The sequence below is a fragment of the Notamacropus eugenii genome, chromosome 3, assembly GCF_028372415.1.
Source record: "Notamacropus eugenii isolate mMacEug1 chromosome 3, mMacEug1.pri_v2, whole genome shotgun sequence".
In the NCBI taxonomy this organism is placed as follows: Eukaryota; Metazoa; Chordata; class Mammalia; order Diprotodontia; family Macropodidae; genus Notamacropus; species Notamacropus eugenii.
Genome location: NC_092874.1, coordinates 338104868 through 338124913, shown reverse-complemented (window position 1 = coordinate 338124913; position 20046 = coordinate 338104868).

Sequence of the window (20046 nt, the reverse complement as noted above, 5' to 3'; positions counted from 1 at the left end):
CAGATTTAGTGACAAATGTAGATCCAATTGTCTTTCTTCCTTCTCAGCCAGGACACAGATGCTACTATTTCCAGTTACTTTTCTATTTACAGTTACTTGCTATTTACAGAGATTTATCAGATGATCAAATCTGAGGCTTTCTAGCAAAACTCATAGGAAATTTTTGTTGTTGTTCCAGATTTTTTGTTAAAGATATAGAAAAGAAAACAGATTCCTTAGCTTCTGTACATACTGTCTTGTCTGCTTTATGAATGCTAACATGTGCCCAGCTTTTCCTTCTTAACCACTAAAATACTTCCCATTTTTTCACTTCAATTGTTCAAGATTGCTGTTTATTCTCAGAAGTGGTGGCATGAATACAAATTGGAAAGTTATATCAAAGGATCCCCACTACATAGTACACTTGAAAATATGTGAATTTGTGATTATGATGAGAATTACTGTCCAACTTTATATTGTGTTCTGGAAATTGTTTCAACCAGAGAGTTGTACTTTCTGCTAACATGTCTAACTGGTTAAATATGATTTTAAGTAAAATTATAGTGGGATTTATTTATGTGGAGAGTCTCCCTATGTGCTTCCTTTTTTCCATTCTATGTTGAGAAGTAATTTTACCAACATTATTACATTCGACATACATAGCACTTGGGTTACTAATGAATAAAATTTCCTTCATGTCCTTTGGGAGGTCTCATCTTCTCTACCCAAATATGATTTGTTTTAGCTTATTTCCTAGATTAAAGTACCTGGTTGATTAGGACAAGTACAGAAGAGTGAAAAGTTGACTAGCAAAAAAAAGTTACTTTCAAGAAATAACTAATTGTTACTGAGTAAAATAAGCAGAATCAGGAGAGAATATAGTGACTTCAAAAATATAAAGAAAGGAAAGAACACTAAAGAAAATTAAACTGAGTAATTATGATGACCATTTTCATCCTAAAGAACAAATAATTAGGCAAGTTACCTCCTATTGGCAAAGAGTTGAGGGATTATAGAACAAAATGTCATGTATATTGTCAGATATAGCCATTGTAGCAGTTATTTCTGTTTAATTTGTCACAATGGGAGTGTTGTCAATCCTGGGGTAAGGGTAGTATGTTTTTAAATTAGTTTGATGTAAAAAGAAAAGCCATCATTAAAATTTAAAAAGAGAACTATTTTTCATGAAAATGGAAATACATCAAACCAAATAGTAAAATGTTGTAAACCTTGGTCATGAAATAAAATTTTCTTAAGGAAATCAGAATGAATGTGAGTAAACATGTCAAAATGAAATTTAAGAAACACTACGCTTTAATATTAGCATAACAAAGAACATCTGGCTGCCTTAGATGCCACAGTACTGGGAAATAGAGGCAGGATTGAACTTCAGGAGGTTTACAGACCCTTGATGCTTTAAAAATAGGGATTTCTAAGAAGTAGGTTCTCAGTATTGACTGGAGGTAAGATCTGTGCCCTCCCCCCAAATAAAACTGGAAGAAAAGGTAGCTCAAGTTTTGACATAAATAGGAGAGGGAAAGAGGATAATGTGAGGTCAATGAAAGTGAAATGGGTCTGTTTGAAAAAAAAAAAACCAACAACAATAGCCCAAGGGCCATAAAATGAGAACATCACTTTTTTTTTTAAAGATTCCATAGCAAAGTAGAGAAACAGGGGAAGCAAGTCAACATCTGGAGCTAAATGAAGGAGGCAAAATTGAATTTATGAGCAAACAAAAGATTGGAGGCTTTAGAAAGGGAGTTTTGTGAGTAGAAGTAAATCCTAAGGAAACACCACCAAGTCTAAAGCTACAAGAGTATGTGCTTTCAGAGATATTCTGAATTGCATCCCTTATGAATATACACACACACACACACACACACACATCTCCAATCTGGAGATGAAAAAGCTGAAGCTTTTCATTTCCAGAGTAATCCCTCTCCTTTCCCCAAATATCTGAAGAAACAGATGCCAATCCCAAGTTATAAAAATAGCTAACTGGTCCCTTGGTATGTCAGTTATGAAATTACAAGGTTAAATATCAAATCTTCTTGGCTGATTCCTGTCAGATGAAAATAAAATAGATTAAAAGTTCTGATTCTATGTCATCCACTAAGGGAATAATAACTCTAGCCCTCCTAAGTGGTAGCCTCACTTTCCCCCTCAACACTGAGGTTTATTCTTCCTTTGGGTATACAGAATGAAACATCTTTCTGCACACCACTCATTCTAGTTTTGCAGGCAAGCTCATGTGGTTCATTTGTCAGGAAACTTCAAGGGAAGCAAAGAGCCAAGGTTGATCTTCACTACACATACAAGGCAATTGCAGTAGATCTTATAGCTCAAGTTAATCTGTAATTTAGTCTACAGACTCTCTGTGACTTTACAGGTTGGGCTGCCTTTAAAGTGATCCATGAATCTATGTTTAAACCATAAACTTTAAATGTTGTACATCTGCATTCTAATCTAAAGCAGTCTTAAATACAGCAGCTGGCAGCAAGCTATAGCTCACATTGCCTGCCAAGTAATGCAGTCAGTGGGGTGTTCACAGTCATGGAATTATGGCTGCTGAAACAACAGAATGCATGTTGGGTCTTGATTTCAAGCGGATTGGTTTACTTGGCTACACTTATGCTGATTTATTTCATTTTTTTTTGTTTTATTTATTTAACAGCCTCTTATTTGGTATTTTCTCCAAGAAATGAACAGGAAAACATAACAATTTTATACATCATCTTCTGCAAAGCATCACTACAAAAGTAAGACTACATCTGGGTATCATCTAGGGCTGATATGTCACCTAGGGATAGGAAATTAAGTTAAGGTAATCAGCCAAGCGGTAACATACTAGCACGACTTATTATCCCTCAGTATTGAAGTTTATGTTATCCTATTTTGCTCTCACTTTTCATTCTCTAGCTGTTGCTGTCTCTTTGCTTCTGTCTCTCTGTGTTTCTCTCTCTCTCTCTCTCTCTCTCTCTCTCTCTCTCTCTTTCTCTCTCTCTTTCTCTCTCTGTATGTCTGTCTGTCTCTGTCTCTCTCTCTGTCTCTGTGTCTGTCTGTCTGTCTCTTTGTCTCTCTGTCTCTCTCTCTCTCTCTGTCTCTCTCTCTCTGTCTCTGTCTCTCTCTGTCTCTGTCTCTCTCTCTCTCTCTCTCTCTCTCTCTCTCTCTCTCTCTCTCTCTCTCTCTCTCTCTCTCTTTCTCTCCTCCCTCCTCCACCTGCTTAGGGTTATTTAACCACATAAATATGAGAAAGTTATTGAATAACATGTCAAACTAATGAAATTCCATGCAAATCTCCCACAAGGTTACTACACTGAATGGAAAGGCTTCACTTGCCTCATGCAAGATTTTCAAAGTGCTTTATGTTAATTTATGAGCTGTACTTCTCAACCACATATGACATTGGGGCACTTTTGTTATCCTGATTTTGGGAGCGAGATTCACAGCTTATGTATCTATAACATTCTCCACAGGAATTCGGCACTTTTCAATTCCATTCTAAAAATAGCATAGAAAAATCCACTGTAACAAGAAAAACTTAAGAGTTTTGGGTTATCTAGGGGTTATACTTCCAGAGCAATCTGCTTGGACATACTTGAAGTTCAACTAGATAAGTCAAAGAGGAAATTATTCATATATATTGAGACACACCAGGAACTCTATGCTTTTCAATCTGACATGTTTTCTGCTTTCCTTTTCTATCTGTCAACCCCACCTCAACTGTGCATGGTCAGGCGCACGCGCGCACGCACAAACACACTCACAAACACACCCCTCTATTCCTCCAGTGTCTCATCCCAATCCAGCCTATACTAACCTGCCTGTATTAGACTGACCTTCCTAAGCATAACATTGCAAACTCATACCTCTTTATAAAGTCCTTCAATGACTCCCCTTTTTTCTGTATTATTTTTATCAGACCTGCAATTTCATCAGTATAGGGAAGTCCTGCTGAGGACTTTCTTGTACCAATGCAGATATGCACTTGCTCTTCCATTTAGATTCTAAGAGAGTTGACTTTGGAGACACCAAGAAGGGAAATAGCAAGGTCACACAGCCAGCAAGTGTCAAAGGAGGGTCTTGAACCCTGGAGCCTTGCTGACTGTCCACTATGCAGTGCTACCCAGTTCCTTATTGCCTATAGGGTAAAGTCCAAATGTCTTAGAAAGTTCAAGACTTTCCACATTTTGACACTTTTCCATAGCTCCATCCTTAACTCCCAGTAACACCATGCCTGGATACTCCACTCTAGCTAGTTTCTTGTTGTTTACAATGTGATCTGCACAATCCTACCTTTGTTCATTACCTCCTCACTTGTCTCTACTGCTATAGTTTCTGTCCTTCCATCAAGACGTAGCCCAACAATTTGGAGCTAAACCCAAAGGGCAATGAAACTGTGCATACTTTGATCCAGTAATATCATTACTAGGTCCATATCCCAAAGAGATCATTAAAAAGGGGAAAAGACCTACATGTACAAAAATATTTATAACAAATTTTTTGTGGTGTCAAAGCATTGGAAATGGAGGGGATGCCCATCAATTGGGGAATGGCTGAACAAGTTGTGGTATATAAATGTACGGGAATACTATTGTACTACAAGAAATGATGAACTGGAAGAATTCAGAAAAACCTAGAAAGACTTACATGAGCTGATGCTGAGTGAGGGGAGCAAGATCAGGAGAACATTGTACACAGTTACAGCCTCTTTGTGTGATGACTAACTTTGATAAACTTAACTCTTCTCAGCAATAAATAATCTAAGACAACTCCAAAATATTCAAATGGAAAATGCTATATACATCCAGAGAGAGAACTATGGAGTTGGAATGTAGATTGAAGCATACTATTTCCATGTGTGCATGTTTCTGTGTGTGTGTATGTGTGTGTGTTCATGGTTTTTTCTTTTTGTTCTGTTTCTTCTTTCACAATATGACTAATGTGAAAATATGTTTAACATTATTGCACATGTATAACCTATGTCAGATTGCTAGCCACCTTGGGGATGTAGAGAGGGGAAGGAAAGAGGGAAAAGCAAGTGAAACTAGAAATCTTATAAAATATGAACTTTGAAAACTGTCTTTACATGTATTTAGTAAAAATAAGATAATATTTACAAAAAAAAAATAAAATAAAAAACTCAGCTCAAGACCCTGCTATTCCACAAAACCTTTCCAGACTTACCAACACTTAATATTCATTCCTTTTGCTGAGTTTCTATAGCAATAATTGCTGAATAACATTCATTTAGTACATTCTATTCCTATGCCTTGCAGGGGAGACTCAGATGTCTTTTCTGTGTGTGATGGTCAGAAGACCAGTTCTGCTATTTAAGAACTATGTGGCTTTTGGCAAGTCATTTAACCTCACTGTCTCTCAGTTTCTTCATCTGGATAATTGGGTAGTTGAACTGAATGACCTCTGAGTTCCTCCGTAAATCTAAAGCTATAAAAATCTATGATATGTTGTTAATATTGTTCATTTAATGAATTTGAGTTTCATTCAACAAATTTGTTAAGCATCTATACTAGTTTGTGAATTACTTGAGACAGGCAAAAAATATCATTTTACCAGACACCAAAAAGTTGACATGTCCACATACTCATAATAGAAATGGATTATACATAAAACTACAGATATCTTTTATGTATATTTTATTTCATTTTGGGCCAACTAGATGGTGCAGTAGATATAGTGATGGGTTCATCTTTCTGAATTCAAAAGTCTCAGACACTTACTAGCTGCGTGACCCTGTTTACCTCAGTTTCCTCATCAGTAAAATGAATTGGACAATGAAATGGTAAACCATTCCACTACCTTTGCCAAGAAAACCCTGAATGGTCATGAGAAGTTGGATGTGACTGAAACAACTGAACAACAGTTCTCAAAGAACACAAATAACTACTAGAGATATTGTATTACCTGTCAGTGGGGAGAAGTCAAACATTTCAAGGATCATTCAAAGTATAATGAAACAGGATCAGTTTCACTGAGTAAAAGGGAATGTGTGGTTGAAATGGAGAAAATTATCAAGAATTGACAAAATATAGCTGTGAAACAGTCTAATTAATACTGAAAATAAACAAAGACTTTCAGAAGGATCTAATATTTGGAGGGATTTTTCTTGATTCCACTATAGTTTAGCCTAGATTTCTTGATGAAATTTAACCAGAGAAAATATTTTAAAAAGGTACATGTATAGAAAGATAGATGCTAAATGTTGTTATGAAGAAAAAAAAACACATCATGAATAATAGAACACAAAGCTTGGGGACCTTCTCCCAAATCTCTCTTGATTTCTCAACAACTTCCTAGCAATTTTCTCACCCCAGAACATGCCTCCATACCTTTTCTCCCCTTATGTGATTGGAGGAATTCCTCCCCCAAACTCCATTTGAAGAAAGTTCCTAATTCAGCTGTGCTCACTCCTTTATTCCTCACCTGCTTCTACTTCCTGACTACTCAATTTAACAGCTAGCATTTATATATTGCTTTAAGGTTTGCAAAGAGATTGAAAAATATTACCTCGTGTGATTCACACAAGGACATTATGTGGTAGGTTATACTATTATGACGATTTCACAAAAGAGGAAACTGACAGAGAGGTTATGTAACTTTCACAGGGTCAGATTGCTAGTAAGGGAGGATAGATTTGAATTTGGGTCTTCCTGATTCCAAGTATAAAACTCTGTTCACTACATCACTAAGCTGCATCTATTTACTATAGCAATATATAATACTAATATCAATTAATATAATAATATGTAGTATCATTTAACATAATTTTAATATATTCTATTTTTCCTATGTAATTCATAAAACTGTTATTCAAGACAGTGCTAAGTGCTCAGGACATTAAAGTAAAGATGATCATGTCCTCAAAGAAGGCATTCTTCTGGTGAGTTATATCATTTCTACAAGTAAGTCCATATAAAGTTTATATAAAGTAAAAAAAAAAATAATTTCAAGAGGGAGACAGCACAAACTAAAGAAATGGATAAGCTTTGAAGCTTTGTACAATTCTTTGAGATCCTCCAAGGAAAAACATTCCCTAAAGCTGAAATTTCGGAACAGCTTGCTTCTTAATGATTTACTATTTTCTTACTCGAGGCAACATGTATACTAACCAACTAATATGCAATGGGGTACTGAATGTTGACAGAATCAGACTCATCACCTGACTAAACCATGGTATGTTTTTGATGTGTGCAAAAAACTGCAAAAAGCACATTACTAAGGCACAAATCTGCGTATCATTCCATTTCCAAAGCACACAGCTCATTTCAAAAGCCCCTTATCTAAGGGTCACTACAAACTAGAAGCAGTCACACTTGCTTCTAACCAATTTAATTTGAACTTTTCCATCTAGCATTATTCAATTCTCCTTAGTCTTCCAGAGGCAGAAAAGTATTGGTATGTTTAACCATTCAATAAGGTTACGTTTTAAGCCACACTAGTGTGGTTTTGTTGTACATTCAGTATCATCTAGTTTAAACATATTGAGCAATCAATTTGAACTTGTTATTGTCATTGGGATTTGAAAATTTAATAAGCAATTACCTGAGCACATTCCTTTATGTTTTTAATTTCTACTGAGATATTCAATTTCTAAGCCTAAAGCAATCATGCCCTCTCGAATGTTTAATTGAATGAATCCATAACTCTAGTCTGTTCCTGTCTGTATTTTTCAAATATGATGTCTAAAGCTAAGTGATACAATATCTTTTCAAGGAGTAATCTAAGAAGGAATACAAATTGGAAGGGTCTGGAGTGGATTTTGCTTTTCACGTGACACGTGCTTGGAGAATAATTTCACTCTCTGTCCCATTTGTAGAAATACATCCACTGCATTTCCAGTTGCAAAATGATGCTAATCCTTTGGCCTCATAGCGTAACATCCAGTGTCTTTCATTTGATCTAGAATTGCTGGGGAAAACTCCAGAGAGTTGATTATCTGTAGAACCCAATTAACTTAATTTTCTTTACCATTTCCATTGTGTGTTAGTTTCTAATCCAATATGTTTCTGGGATCATTGTTTTTCCTATTTTATTTCTAGAGTAAGACTTCAAAGGAATATTTGAGTTTTATCTTTTGTTTTTAACAGAAGAATTCAACAGAATTTAGCAGAATAAAAATCTATACTACTATTATTCAAACTGGTGAGTTCTTGCACGTTAAATACTGTTTATCTGAACTTCTGTAATATGGCAGTTAGCACCTAGAACCAGAGAGCTATATAGAAAAACATGAAATCAAAAGATTGAATTAAAGCTGAGAGGAGGGTAAATTATAGGTTAAGAAATATAGACTAACTTGTCAAAAAGTATTTCTGCTGTAGATATAAAATCAGGAAAAAAAACCTTACTGTTCTGTGTTATAGGTATGATCAGAGAGCTTGTCTTTTACAGTCTAAAATCGATGGCTATATGAATTTTTTAAAACATGTTCAGGCTATATTTTACACTCAACTTGAATATTGTGTTTCTATACTCAAAGCTCAAGTAAGCATGCCTTTCCCCACATGACCCTCTAAATCTTAAACACTAAATCTCATTCTTATAATGATAAACTACATGTTTACTCTTTGCCTCCCTTGACACATTTTCCTCTGAAAAGAAACAGAAGTCAAATCTCCACATTGTCAATATCATAAAGGTTCTATGTCACCAAAAGGGAGAATATGAAGATGGATTTCATTTAAACATGGAGCTGTGTAACACAGACAATGTAGAGGTAGACTTTTAATTTCTTGTTTACATGTATAAATGACTCCCCCTCTCCAGTGCTCCTAAATGAAAGGAGACTATAAAATTTTATATCAGAGTTATTAAAGTATACCAATAGGAAGACATCGAAATCTAATTTTACTGAGACAAATCTTTGAATCTATCATGCTATTTTAAAGAATAATTTAAAATAGTTTCATCACCCCCCCGCAAAAAAAAAAAAAACAGAAAACATAGGGCCTTCCTAGGGTGAATTACCAAAAAGAAAATTAAGAAATCCTACTTTCACACTTAATTTTCACACACACACACACTTTGAAACAAAAATTTTTCTTTTCTTTTAAGTTAGATAGCTTGCAGTACATTGGGAGCTGGCCTCGGAAGACCAGAGTTTCAAGCCCCACCACTGAAACATATGGATGGCAAACTGCTCCAGTATCTTTGCCAAGAAAACCCCATGGACAATATGGTCCAGTGTCAAGAAGAGTTGAACACAACTGAACGACCAAACAAAAATATGTGCCGGGCACTATAACAAATGTTGGGAATACAAATAAAGGCAAAAAGCAGTCCCTGCTCTTGAGGAGTTCACTGTTTAATAGGGAAGACAACAAATGAACAACTATGTAGAAACAATCTATACACAGAATGAATATAGTATATATATAATATAATATAATATAATATAAATATATAAAATATAATACATATATATATATACATATATATAAATCAACAGAGGAAGATGACTTTTGGAAGATAATGCAACCAGTGAATGACAGGGTCAGGGCTGAACTTCTGTTTCCTCATTGAACGCTCTTCTCCTTATACCTTGAACACACTTCCAGACTCTTCTCCCATTAAAGGGAATTATTAATTTCACTGCATTTTTGTTTTTGCTGTTGTTAGGGAGACAGGATGAAATTAACTTTTTAACAGGAAGCTTTTATTCAAATAGAAGTTCATTTCTTCATTTTTAACTTTTCTTAAATACTAAAAAAAAAAAAAAATCCAACAACTATGTGACTTCCGGGAAAAGACCAGAAGAAAAGAGTTTCTCCAAAGATACATGACAGACCTGACCTGTTCTGGTCATCATTTCTCTTCATTAGTACTTAAGAAAAACAAAAGGAATCTATTTGAATGCCAGAAATGGGAAAATATACTTAACTCTTGGAGACAGTTTAGTCTTCAAAGTGAAAAATAAATTAGCAATGGTACCCAAGATAATATTATTAATCTTTCCTTTAATTAGGTGTTTTATATCTACATTTGAATGTTGCATTAAAAACTAATTTGTGATTCACTGACATGATTTTAATAAACTAAATAGGTCTGCTGAACTTTCTCATATGTACAGTGTTTCCTTTTATTTACATTACAGAAGGTGTGAGCAAGTGAATAGGTTCCTTTACCTTGTGGGTTAATAAAGAGTTGATGCCCTAAAATATACACATATACAAAAAAAAAAAAAAGGCAAAGTCAGTAAGATTTATGGGATGAGGAACAGAAGAAAACTTGTTTATCCAAACAGATCACAGTCTTGAAAAAAGCTTTAATAGTCTTGGCAGGGTCAATTCCAATTCCCTTACTCCTGTGAAAGAAAGAGAACCTGTATAGAAGAGATTATAGATGTGAAGAATGATGTTTTATGCACACACACACACACACACACACACATTTACACATACATGTATATGTGTATGTATATGTATATACTTACCACCAACGTCTACCTACCCCCTTCAATATTATTACTGATTAGGCTGGAATCTGGGAACAGTGGCTTGATAAAGACAATAGATGAAGAAAAGACGCTAGCGATTACTGAGAGATTAGTGCAGTCCATTGAAGTACTCCTATTTTCCCCAAATAATGAGTGAACAACTTGGAGAAAGCAAAGCCCTCACCTTCACAAAATGTGTCTATGCTGAGCAACTAGACTGCCCCATAGAGTGAGAATCTTTTCCTTCCAGTGTAAAGCTCCAGTGAATAAAAGCAAGTGTTTTCCCTACTCTTTAGGTGTATTTATTTTCCACTACTTGCCCAGTTGAAATGGTGCTAATATGCCCCAGAGGGCATTGTTTCTGTCAGTTACAACAGAAGTAGCAGCAAGAACTTTATGAGGTGTATCAGTTTGGTTGTAGGTGGGTAGGCTCAAGTGCCCTGGAGACTTATCCAGGAGACTTTAGACTCAGAAGCCAGATGGTAGGAAGTAAGTCAAATTTATTTATCTATTTAAATTTGTTTTTCATTTTCTTGTTTTGAACTTGACAAACATCAACAAACCTAATCATTTCCATGCACAAAAAAAGTAACTTTTATATAGGATTTACAAAATATGCCACATTACTTATTTCCTTTGATCTTCGCAATAATCCTCTGAGGAACGTGTTATTATAACCTTTTTACAGAAGAGGAAAGTGAAACTGAGAACAGTAAAAATTATTTGCCCAGGGTCATACAGCTCAAAAGTGTCTAAGGCAGTTTTGACTTTAGATTTTCTTGATTCCAAGTCCAGTGCTCTGTCCATTATATGCCCTTACTTCCTGAAACAGGAAAGAGAGTTCTGTATACAAAACCTCAAATCTCATTGCATCCAGCTTTGTTGTTTTTAAGTGTATACTAAATTCAGCACATTAATTCTAGAAGTTGCCTGGCTTGTCTTCGTTTTCCTGTAAGCCTCCTTATGTTCCCTTCTGTGAAACTTTAAAATAGTTTATTTGCACTCTTTTCTTCCTTTTTATTTTTAAATCATTATCACTATCTTACCTCTCCTGTTCTATACTCCAGCTTTAAAAATATAAAAATAATTTTAAAGATCTTTTTAATAATGTGTTATCATAGTCACCTCAAGTAGATTCAAATTTTGGCCACATGTGAAAAATTCACAGGCACCTCTACTTCATCAACTTTCTGCAAATCAAAAGGTAAGAAGCATGATTCATCCTTGGTCCTCTGGAATCGTATTTGATCAGTGCATCAGTCAGTGAAGGTTTTCAGAACTGTTTTTCAAAGTTTTAAATTTAAAATGTTTTAATATAAGTTCTACTGGTTTTGTTCATTTTACTCTGCATTGTTTCACATCAATATCCTCAGTCATCTGTGAATCCATCCCTTTTTTTTAATTTCTAAGAACACAATAATATTCCATAGCATCCACATGCTATAATTTGCTCATCCATTCCCCAAATGATAGGAACCCCTCCAATTCTCCACTACAATAAAAATTTCTTCTATGAATATTTTTAATATAGGTTCTTTCCCTTTTGATTATCTCTTTGTGGTTTGTTTCTGGTAGTGATATTGCCAGGTCAAAACGTATAAAAAGATCAGTGAACTTTTGGGCATAGTATCAAAATGGTTTCCAAAAAGGTGATACTAATTCAAACTTCACCAGAAATTCATGGCTATGCCTGGCATCTCACACCCTGTCCAATCATTTTCATTTTTTTGTCATCTTTAAAAATCTAATAACTGTGGAATGGAAACTCAGTTTTGTTTTATTTTTTCTTACTTATAATTTGAAGTATTTTTTCATATGGTTGTTGAGAGCTTCTTTTTATTCTTCTGAAGGATGCTTGTTCATATCCTTTAATCATTTCTTTATTGGAATGTGGCTCTTTTTTGCATATTTTAATTTGTACCCAAAATATGTTGTTATAACCTTTATCAGATAAACTTCTTAGAAAGAATTTACCCCAACATTCTTTTTTGGAACTTAAATGCATTTTTGTTTTTATGAAAGTGTGTTAACCTTATGTAACTAAATTTGTCTATTTAATCTTCTGCAATGATCATTATCACATTTGGTCAAGAATTTCATAGTTATAAAAGTTATTTTCTTCAATTTGTCTCTTATTTGTTCATTGGGTGACTTTTTTATAAGTAAGTATTAACTCATTTGGAGATTGTAATGTAATGTAGAGATTTATTAAATGCTATCGATTTAAATCTATTTTCTGGTAGGCTGCTTCTAAATTTTTCCAACAGTTTAATATGGAAGAGTCAGCCCTTACCCTAATAGTTGGAATCTGTGCTTTTACAGGACACTAAGTTACTATATTCCATTATTCTAAATTCTAAACTTCTAATGTGCCCTATTGAATAAATTTTCTTTTGTTTGTCATTGCTATCAAGAAGTTTTAATGAGTATTGCTTTCTGGTATTTGTTGTCTAGTTCTGCTTCCCTCCTACTCCCCCCACCCCCATTTTTCCTTTCAGATTCTTGATTTTCAGATGAAATTTTTAAAAATTATTTTTTTCTAGCTCTATAAAACAACTATTTGATCATTTTATTGGTATGGCAATGAATATGTAAATTAATGTAGATCACATTGATATTTATATCATATTGATACAACCTATACATTAACAATTGGTATGTTTTGAATTAAGTTCCCATTTTTTTCTCTAAAGAGTGTTTTGTATTTGCATTAATATAATTTCATGGATGTGCCCTGGAATGTAGACTCCAAAATATTTTTCATACCCTATAATTATTTTGATTGTAATATGATTTTTTCTTTCTGCTGGGTTTTATTAGTAATATACACAAAGATTATGACTGCTTGACATTATTTCACATCCTGATATTTTGTTTAAGTTATGGTTTTAGTTAATTTTAATTGACTTACTTAGGCTTCCATACATCATCCTATCTATCAGAAATACTTTTGTTTCTTCTTTGCCTATGCTTATTCCCTCACTTTATCTTTCTTGTTTGTTGCTATATGTAGCATTTCTGACAATATGTCAACAAGGGTGAGAATGGACATTCTGTCTTTAATTCTGATTATAATAGAAAGGTCTCTAATCTAAATGCTTTACATTTAATGTTGACATTTGGTTTTAGATTGACCATTTACAATTTTCTTGGATGATACATTAATTCTTATGCCTTTTGATGTTTTTAACAGAAGAGGAGGTTATTTGAAGCATACATTGAGAGATGTCAAAGGTTTAACCAGCATCATGGGATTTCTATAGTTACTTTTTTAATACTTAAAAAGATATCTTATGATTATAATTATGTTAATATTCTCAGAACTACAGTTCAAGAAGTACATTGATATTCTGGAGAGGGCCAAAAGGAGAGCAACCATGATAATAGAAAGTTTTGAACTCATTTTATATAACAGTTGATTGGAGGAACTGGGGATGTTTAACCTGAAAAAGAGAAGAATGGTGGGGGTAGGAAGAGGAAAGGGAGCTTGCCAGTCATGTTTAGATATTTTAAGGGTTGTCATATGGAAGAGGGATTAAACTCTTTTTATTTTCCCTCAGAGAGTGGAACAGTAACAATGTTTAGAAATTGTAGAGGCAGGTTTAAGCTTGCTGCCAGGAAACATCTCTTAACAGTTAGTTTCAAAAAGTGAAATGGACTACTTCAAAAGGCAGTAAGTTTCTCATTTTTTGAGGCCTTCAAGCAAAGCATGAATACTCATTTGCTGAACATGATGTAACGGGGAGGAGTGCATTTTGGGGTAGGAGTTGGATTAGAGGACCACTAGGAATCTTCTTGGAACTAAAATTTTGGGATTCTCTATTGATGGCTTGGTTGCTACATATTTTCATTGATAAGTGTATCAAGTGTTTCACAGCTATGGTAGGCATTAGGATTTCTCTTCTCCTTGAAAAAGTCTCATCTTTTTAAATATGAATATTCTTCCAGTATTGATGCATTGAAATAATTCATAGAATGCCTTTTGACTCACAGAACATGTTGAATCTCATTTGACATTCACAGTTTTAATAAACATGATCATCTGATTTCCTAAGCCAAAACAGATTATAAACAGCAAAGTAAAGAAAGGGGGAAAGTTCAGAAAATGTCATCACCAGATTAGCAGCAGGGTGGTGAATGTTTCTTTCTTTCCTCATTTACTTTTATTAATTTATTTTTGCCATTTTTTTTTAAATTGTGAATTCCAGACTCCCTCCCTCCCCTCTCCCCACCTACTGAGAAGATGAATAATATGATATCAATTACATATACGAAAGCATGTAAAATATATTTCCACATTTGACATAACAAAAAAGAAAAAGAAAAAATAAGAAAGTGAGAAAATCATACTTTAGTTTGCACTCAGAATTCATCAGTTCTTTCTCAGGAGGAGGAGAGCATTTTTTCATCATGAGTTATTTGGAATTGTCTTGGTTCACTGTATTTATTGATCAGAGTAGCCAAGTCTTCATCTTTACAACACTGCAGTTACTGTGTACAATGATCTGCTGTTTATACTCACTTCGTATCAGTTTATATAAGTCTTGCCATGTCTGTTGGGGTTTTTTTTTCTAAAACTACCCCTGCATCATGTCTCATAGCATAAGAGTACTCCATCACACTCACTTGCCACAACCCGTGCAGTCATTCCCCAATTGATGAACATCACCTCATTTCTAATTTTTTGCCACCACAGAAAAAGAACTGCTATAAATAATATATAAGTCCTTCCACTTTTTCTTTGACCTCTTTGGGCCAGACCTAGTACTGGTATTGCTGGATCAAAGGGTATGCACAGTTTTGTAGCCCTTTGGTCACAATTTCTGATTGTTCTCCAGAATGAGCAGGCCAATTCACTATTCCACTCACAGTTTATTAATATATTTAAGTTTCTCTCATCCCCTCCAGCATTTGTCATTTCTGATAAATGTGAGGTGGTACCTCACAGTTGTTTTTACTCACAATTCTCTAATCAGTAGTGATTTAGAATATTTTTTATATAACAGACAGTTTTCATTTCTTCTTCTAAAAATTGCTTGTTCAAATCTTTTGACCATTGATCAATTGGGGAAATAGTTCTAATTTTTTTATAAGTTTGATTCAGTTTCCTACATATTTGAGAAATGAGGCCTTTATCAAAGAAACTGCCGTATTTTTTTAATATTACTTCATTGCTCATGGTACCTTTTAGAAAAATATAATTTCCCTGATATCTCTTTCATTTGGTTCTATTTTTATTTTTGCTTTGTCTGAGATCATGATTGCTACCCTAGCCTTCTATACTTCATCTGGGGCATAATAAATTCTGTTTCAGTCCTTCATTTCAACTCCAAGTTGTTTTTTTTTTTGTTTTTTGTTTTTTCTGTCTCAAGTGTGTCTCTTGTGCACAACATAGTTTTGGATTCTGGTTTCCAAACTATTGCGCTCTTTCTGTTCTATGAATTAACTCATCTCGCTCACATTCATAGTTAAGATCACTAACTAAGCATTTCTCACTAGTACATTTTTCTTTGTTTATCCTTCTCTCATTCTTTTTATCCTGTCCCTCTTCAAAAGTCTGTCTTACTTCTCACCACTGAAGCTTAAATCCTCCCTCTTCCTTCTCATGCCCCTCCATATTTCTTATTCTCTTTACCACCTATCTCCTTATTGGGTAAGGTGGATTTCTCTACATAACTCAGTATATGTGTGCATGTATATATGTGTATGTGTATATTTATAGTGATATTGATATAGATATGTACTTCCCTCTTTGAACCAGCTTTAATGAGTGAGGTTCAAGAATAGTCTCCACTCTATCATAAGAGTTTTTTATGTGCCTTATTTATAGAATATGTTCCCCCCTCTATCTCTTCCTTCTCCCTTGTCTTAGTACAAGCCTCTTTTTCACTCCTATATTTGGAGATCATCTCAACATAACTGACTCATACTCATGCCCTGCAGATTCCTTCTAACTGCCCTAATAATCATAAAATTCTTAAAAGGTACATGCATCATTTTCCCATGCATGAATGTAAGCAATTAAGCTATATTGAGTCACTTATGATTATTCTTTAATGTTTAATTTAGTGTGCTTCTATTTGAGTCTTCTGTTTACATGCCAAACTTTCTATTCAGCTTTGACCTTTTCATGAGGAATGCTTGGAAGTCCTCCATTTCATTAAATATCCATTTTCCCCTCAGAATGATTATACTCCATTTTGCTGGATGTATTGTTCTTGATTGTAATACTAGTTTTGTATTTTCTTTTCTGAAATATTATATTCTAAGTCTTCCACTGCTTTAATGGGGAATCTCCTAAATCTTTTGAGATCCTGACTGTGTCTCCACATCATTTGATTACTTGAATATATTCTCTTTGAATCAGGAGCTCTGGAATTTGGTTATAAAATATTCTTAGGAGTTTTCATTGTGGGATCTCTTTCAGGAATTGATTGGTGGATTCGTTTAAATTTCATTTTAACCTCTGGATCTAAGATATTAGAATAGTTTTTCTTTATGATTTCTTGAAATATGATGTCTAGATTTTTTGATCATTTCTTTCAGGTAGTCTAATGATTCTTAAATTCTCTCTCATCAATCTATTTTTTTTTCAGGTAAGTTTTTTCCAAAGATATATTTAACATTTTCTTCTGTTTATTCATTCTTTTGAGTTCATTTTACTGTTTCTTGAAGTCTCATGGAGCCTTTGGCTTCCAGTTGCTAAATTCTAATTTTTAAGGAATCATTTTCTTCAGAGAGATTTTGTACCCTCTCCTTCAATTTGATCAATTGTGCTCTTAAAGAAATTCTATTCTTCTATGAGCTTGTGTAATTATTATACCATTAGGTCAATTCTATTTTTAAAGTTTCTTTCTTTATCATTTTTATGTCTCTTTTAACAACTTGTTAATTTTATTTTTATAATTTTCTTGCATCACTCTCATTCTTTTCCCTACTTGCCTCTAACCCTCATCTCTTTGACTTCTCCAAGAATTCTTCCTGCTCTTGAGTTTAATTAGCATTTTTCTTTGAGGTCTTGCTTATAGATATTTTCACATTGTTGTCTTCTTCTAAGTTTATGTCTTGACCTTCCATACTACTATACTAGTTTTGTGTGTGTATGTGTGTATGTGTGTGTGTGTGTGTGTGTGTGTGTGTTTCCTTTTCTCTCTTTTTTTTTTGGTAGGAGGCTTTTTTCTTTTGTTTTGTTTTTTGGTTTACCCTGTTTGCTGATTTTCCTAGGCAATTTTTTCTTGACCTTGAACTTTATGATTAAGTTGGGTTCTGCTCACCTTATGGTGGTGAGACATTGTGTCAAGCTTCAAGCATTTTTGTGCTGCTGTTTTCATAGCTAGTTTTGGTGTGTCCAAGCTAGTAACCTTGGGGGAGTTTGGTCACTGCTCTCCTGTTCTGAGCTCTGATCTTTACCCAGGGATAGCCCTTGCTCACCAGCATCTGTAAGTGCTAGCATTCCTCTTGGCTCTGGAATTGTGACCCAAAACTGCCTACGGGCAGTAGAGTTGCCAATTAGCACAAGTTGCACCCAGTGCTAGCAAAAGGTCACCTGTAATTTGTTTGTCAGATCAATTATTTGACCCTCTTATGGTCTCTGGCCTGAGAGGCCCTAAAGCTGCTGCTGTTGCTGCTTCTGTCCTGCCTGCCTCCAAGGCCCGCTGCTGGACCTGTATCCACCCTGGTGCTACAGGCTACTCTTGTGGATTTTCTATGTTGTCTAAGTTGGAAAAATGTTTCCTTCTGACCTTTTGTTCAATCTGCTGCCCCAAAATTTGATCTGACAAATTATTTTGTTTTTTTGGATAAGAATGTTGGGAGAGTTCAGCTGGGTCTTAAACCTGTACTCTGCCATCTCCAGGGTGGTGAATTCTTCAAACAGAAGAGTTCATAACTATAGTTTACTTTGTATTAAAGTGAGTGCAATTTGTTCTGGATTGACAGAGTGCCCAAGTCAAGTTTATTTGATTATTAGACATGCTCTTTAGTTATTGAAGGTGTCAGTATGGAGTCATGAAGTCACAGTCAGAGGACTTGGATTCAAATCCTGATTCTGCTACTTTCTGCCCTTATGACCTTTAGCTAGTTACTTAAACTCCCATAAGCCTCAGTCTTCATATTTATAAAATGAAACAGACTAGGTGGCCTTTACCATCACCATTGGCTCTAAAGACATGGTCTTATGGTGCTTAAGAATCCATTGTTATACTTTAATCTACTGCTTCTTACACTGTAGGTCAAGGCTCCATATAAAGTTGTTTAACTGAATATGGAGGTCATGAAAAATGTAGCAACAGTAAAAGTTTTCTGAATGCACAACAGCCAAAAATTAATTAAAAATCAAATGTGTAATGAACCTAGGTGCTTCTCACAGTGCTTGCTTGTGTTACATAGTGAAATTTCACTGCAGTGTTACTTTTGAACATACAACATGGACACTTTGCAATGTGCATGCCATCACACCAAGTAACATCAACAAACACTGCCAGAAATACCTCAGCTCAGATTCAAAATATTGTATATTCTGAATTGTAGTGATTTTACTTTACATACAAAGTTTTCTGCTCTTACAGAAACATAATAGTATCATTATGGAAAATGAAGACTTTTAGTATTTTCCAACTATCATTCCTCAATATGTAAGTATCAAATTAGTATATCTTTTGAATTGTCTTGTGTTAGAATGTCTGATTTTAAAAACTGCTGTTTTTACATTCTTTAACAGAAATGTAAGTGTTTAATTGCAACAAGTAAAGACAAAAGCCTTTTAATAATATTTCTCCACCATCATTACTGTATGTGTATGTGTGTGAACATCATTTCTCAACAATTAAGCACAAATGTAATTTCATAAGCTAAAGCTAGTATTTATTTGAGAAATTATTAGCAACATTGATTAATATTTTAGGACAAAATGATTTTTGTTATGGATAAGTGGCTAAATTTAGATAGAAGACCTAAAAATATTGATGACAACACAAAAATCTTCATTGCCAATTTGTAGTAAACGTACGTTGAGTCATTTTCCAATAATAATGAAAGTATGGGATAAACCTTTTTGCTTAATTTGTAATGAAGTTTTGGCCGTGGAGAGCATGAAATCAGCCAGACTAAAACAACATCTTAATACCAAGAATGCACTGTACTTTAATAATCCAAAGGAACATTTTGAACAACTTTTAAAATTTTCAAATAAAGAAAAACAATGTTTTGAGAAATGTGTTACTGTCAATGTAAAGTATTTACTTGCATCTTATGAAACTTCTTATTTAATTGCAAAATCTAAAATATCCTACACACTAGAAGATCCTGTGTTACCTGCTGCTAATAAAATTTCAGAAATAGTTCATGGGAAAACGTATGGGGATTAAATTCACAAATTTCCTTTATCAAATGATACTCTTTCTAAAAAATTTCTGAAATTAGCTTATTACCAAGCTTAAGGGAAGTCGAAAGTTTGCAATTCAGTTAGTTGCAGGAACTGATATTTCTAACAAGGCACAGTTGTTACTTTATGTAAAATATATTTATGAATGAAGCATACATGAGGAATTATTGTTTTGCAGTCCTTTAGAAGGGCACACAAAAGGGAAAGATAGGTAAAATTCAATGAATTT